This window comes from Limulus polyphemus, unplaced genomic scaffold, assembly GCF_000517525.1.
Source record: "Limulus polyphemus unplaced genomic scaffold, Limulus_polyphemus-2.1.2 Scaffold90, whole genome shotgun sequence".
NCBI classification, from domain to species: Eukaryota; Metazoa; Arthropoda; class Merostomata; order Xiphosura; family Limulidae; genus Limulus; species Limulus polyphemus.
Window position 1 is genome coordinate 973,684 of NW_013665700.1, and position 5,480 is coordinate 979,163.

Sequence of the window (5,480 nt, forward strand, 5' to 3'; positions counted from 1 at the left end):
AAGCACCCTAATCACCTGGCCATGCCGGTCCTCTTGTTTTTATTAGTAATTTACTTAGACTTTGAGAATCCACGTATGGGGATAATTAGCGTAAAAGAAATAAATGCCAGGTTCTGCATTTCTGTCATTTCACAAGAATATAAAAAACACGTTTAAGAACATAAACATTTTGTATCAATTTCGCAGATAGTGTGAACGAAAGAACTAAACAGATATTTAACACTCCAAGTTATTTTTATCGCAAGAAAAATTTCATATCACGGAAAGATTAATTAATAATTTTATTCAAGAAATGCATGATGAATATTAAACATTTTCAATTTCATATCAAGGAAAGATTAATTAATAATTTTATTCAAGTAATGCATGAAGAATATTAAACATTTTCAATTTCATATCAAGGAAAGATTAGTTAATAATTTTATTCAAGTAATGCATGAAGAATATTAAACATTTTCATTTAAAAGTAAAATTTATCATAAGCGCATGAAACATGTTGGAAATATTTTGCAACATACAGCTGCTCTTAGGATCTACTGCTAAACATCCTTTTCATACAAAAGTATCAGGCATGAAGAATATGGTTATAACTTTCGAAGAACATCTCGGATATGAAATCATTGATACTACAGATCAAGATATAAATATAATTTACGAATTTAACAATGTGATCAAACTAATCCTTGTGTTTAAGAGCAAAGCCACATTGAGCTATCTGCTGTGTTCACCGCATGTAATCTAACCCTGAATGTTAGCGTTGTACGACCGTAAGCTTACCGCTGTCCCATCGCGGTTGATCATCTTTGATACTAGGTTATAAAGAATTGACATTAAGCAAATAATATAATTTATTCGTCATTTCTAAACTAATTACTAATAAAAAAATATATATTATCTAAAATATTAACGAATACCTCACATATTATATAATACCTTCTACCAGGAGAAGTGTTAAATTCTACAATAACAATTAATACTATTTTACCAACGAATAGTGGGATTGACCGTAACATTATAACGCCCCTACGGCTGAAAGGGAGAGCATGTTTGGTGTGACGGGGGATTCGAACCCGCGACCCGCAGATTGAGAGTCAAGCTCCCTAACCACCTGACCATACTGTGCCTATTATTAATAACAGGCAAACTACAAAATGTTTCTATGATCACTTTGACCTGGGTTAACATAAACTAAATAATAGCGGTGTTTTCTCCCCTTAAACCAAGGACACTTGGCAAGGATGGATCTGCTTAGCGAAATTATCAAGCAATGAAGCACTTATAATACATCTAGAAGCACTTATGCTCCCCAGTGGCACAGCGGTATGTCTGCGGACTTACAACACTAGAAACCAGATTTCGATACCCGTGCTGAGCAGAACACAGATAGCCCATTGTGTAATTACAAACAAAGAAGTACTTATAATAAGTTTCCATTGGTGTTTCTGTTAAACCTTTCATTATTATCATTATTTTTAAACTGTGTTCAGATATACACTTTTATATGACTCGGGTGTATTTGACATATTTAAATTTTTCATTACTAAAATCTCTAACCGGTTACTTCAAGGATCTGTTACTTAGATATATTTCATGAAGATATTTGGAGGACTTTTTAAAACCTAGTTTGTACAGATAATTTTTTCAGTATTTAACTCTCAAATCATTATAAATACTTAAGTTAGCAAAATGAAAATACAATTTTAATTACTGTTATTATTCTTTAATAAAATCATTTTTTTATACATTTGAAGTTTGATATTTCAAAATCCTCCCTTCTTTTTGAATTAATCCTTGTTCTTTAATTTCATATTGGCAAACTTATAAATTCTCTAAAATATTAAATTTATCTCAATATTCATGGCTTGGATGGATTTAAAGTACTTTTTTATGACCTAAAGAATCATCATTATCATTACTTTCAGGAGATTGTTCTATTAATCTTAATTTTGCTGTGAAGTTAGGAACTCATTTTCCCCAGTTCTGTACCGTTCGATATGTCATTTCATCATTTCAAAGTTTAATCTTCTTTTTTTTTGTTGTTGACACATAAATGTAACTAACCCTTTGTTAAGTCAAGAAAACAAAAGACAATTTAGTTTAAAGTTTTATTTATTTTTTTGTAAAAGTACTTCAGTTTATAAGGAAATGTTATTGTACCACTATTAGAAAAATACGATAAACATAGCATAAGACATAAAATTTGAAGCCTTACATGCCTACCTTTTAAGAAAAGGCATGAAATAATTGACGAACATTCTCCCTTACATGATTACGTTTTAAGAAAAAGTATGAAATAATTGACGGACATTCTGCCTTACATGCCTATTTTTGAAGAAAAAGCATGAAATAATTGACGAAAATTCTGCCTTACATGATTAGTTTTTCAACAAGCAGGTGCACATGGAAGAATATTAATCATGTAAGGCAGAATGTCCGTCAATTATTTCATACCTTTTCCTAAAACCGTGCAAAGAATATACAGAAAAAAATGCATTGTTTAGCTGTGGAAAAGAACGCTAGGGGCCCCGGAGATAACTGTCGCATAGTATAAGATGTGTGATAACTTCATGGTATCATTAATAGTTATATTCTTTGTAATACTTTTATATGAAACTATCTACATTAATAGACTACGCGACAAAATATAATCCAAATTCCAAATGTTGTAATTCTCCTTTAACTTTCTGTCTGTAATAATACTATAATTATACAGTAAAATACTGATATTAGGCAAAATATACAGTGACCATCAGATTGTAGAGTTTTTGTCACACTAGGAATGTAAACGCTGGATCAAATCGTATGCTACAAAATAACACGGTGTTCATAGGACCTTCAGTTTCAGAATCAGGTATATCATTTAGGTAAGCATCACATTAATGGAAACTTTGCATTCATATTGTCTGTTGCTTAATGAAATGGAAGAAAACTTTGGTGCCATTCACAAGTGGTCACGTGAGCGGATTCCTGATGTGTCTCATTTATCACCTTGAAAATTTTTATTCCATAAGATCAAAACAACGTGAACCTACCCACAAAAACTAGGCCCAAGGCGGTCCATTCATACTCTATTCTTTCTTCTGATTGGACACTAGTCGAGTCTCGCAGCAATCACGCGTGACGAGAAGCCAACTAATTTAAAATAGTCGTTTGTTATGTTCATAAGCACAGCAACCTTCTTCACCTACACAATTTAGTGCTTCAAAGTGCTCACTTGGGCGAACTTTAACTTGCCAGGGCGCAGCCTGGCTTTCTTTCTGGTTGGAGCAACCCCAATTCTGATGGAAAATTTGCATCGCACGAGATTTGAGAAAATAAAGTAATTGCAACTAAAAAAAACAGGGCTTTCGGAGGACAAAATAATCTCTCGCTAAATACACGCTGTTGTGGAAGCGCATAATAAAACATTTGGTAGAGCGAGGCGTTCAGGTTCCGTTGCAAGACTTATATAAACCGACATCAACTACTAACAGCATCGAACGGGTTGTGTTAGTTGAGCTCGGAATTTCCTGGATGACGCTGTACGACTGGAAACACTCAGGTAGGTTCCCTGTTACGTAGGTTAAATAAGAGCGTTTCGTGCAACATCGTTTCAATTTTGTGTATTATGTAGAGGTTGAATGAACAAACGATAAACGGAGAGTCTAAAAAACAAAAAGGCAAGTGGATATGTACATCACTTCCTTTATTATTGTTAACTAATAATAGTGTACATGTGGAGGCTGGATAACATAATTTGTTTGTACAAAACGGATGTAATGAATCTCGGAAACGTTTCCTGAGTAAGGATGCAATTGAACATATTGATTCAAGGGGAAGTGATTGCACAATAGACTGAGGAAATGCATAAAAATTATTCAATCACGCATAACGTATATCATTAATGAATTTTCAATACATGTGATGAATGCTGCTATGTGTGATGCATGTTTTACAACAATGTCACGTAACTTTAGCATTGTGTTTTATTATTTGCATTTCTTTAATGCATGACTATGAATTAGTAAATCAAGATACTATATATATATAGTATTTCCAGAGGTTCAAGCTAATGTTTATTTGTCATTAAGCACAAAGGTACACAATGGGCAATCTGTGCTCTGCCCACCGCGGTATCGAAACCCAATTTTTTAGCGTTATAAGCTCATACACTTACCGCTGACCCACCGGAGGCTTTAAGCTAATGAACCTGCAGATTTTTAATCAACTGAAGATCTCAATGATCGTAAATATCTTAATATACCAAGGTAGATTACTATAAGTTAAATTACTTATTTATATTTTTAATACAATTTATTTTTCGTTTAGTAACCTTTTAACCTTCAAATTACTGATTTTATACAATTCACTACAAGTTGGGTCCATGTACTACATCATATTGAGTAAACTTATATAAAGTGAGTGGACTTATTTATCTTAAACGTAAGTGTAGTAATTAGTTGGATTAATTACATTATTGATGGTATTTCGTTCATATTAATTTTTGTGGGATTCATACGTTACTAACGGTCCTGTAACCCACAAGATATTTGGTGTATAAATACCTTAGAGAAATATAGTGTGTTTACCAGCTGATATGAACCTCATAGGCAATTCTATAGTATTAAATCGAGAAACACTCGTGAAATAATCATTTCTTAGAAAGAACGATTTAGTGAACAGTTTCTAGGGATTTGTTTGTTTGTTTTGAATTTCGCGCAAAGCTACACGAGGGCTAACTGCGCTAGCCGTCCCTAATTTAGCAGTGTAAAACTAGAGGGAAGGCAGCTAGTCATCACCACCCACCGCCAACTCTTGGGCTACTCTTTTACCAACGAATAGTTGGATTGACCGTCACATTTGACCCCGCGGCTGAAAGGGCGATCATGTTTGGTGTGACGGGGATTCGAACCCACGACCCTCCGATTGCGAGTCGAGCACCCTAACTGGACCTGGCCATGCCGGGTCCAGTTTTTAGGGAAAGAATTGTTAATCACGAATATATTTAGGTTTTATATATTTGTTGTTTACAAGTTAGAATAATTAAATACAGTTTCAAGAGTCTGGATAAATGTTTATATTGTATTTAATATGTATCATTAGTTATTTAACGGCCTATGAAACTATGAATGTGTGTGTGTGTGTGTGTGTGTGTGTTTCTACACCACGTTTCATATTTCACGAAAGTCTAGTTTTGACGTTAAATACATCTTGGATATTGCGACCGGCTCTTACTGAGGGTATTTATTACAACTAAGTTGACGGATGTTATTTTCAGGCCCAACTTTTCCTTATAAATAATATTTGATGATTTAAGGTCTGAGTTGATATTACGTTTTTTCTTTTATTTGAAACGAATTAAAATGATTTTTTTTAGCTTTCGTGTTAATTCCCCCTTTATTTGTTTGTGAATGGAATACGAAATAATTATTAAAGCTAATCATATTTGTTGTTGTTGAAGTTTTTATGAACCCCCCCAAAAAAAAAAAACAAGTTTAAAT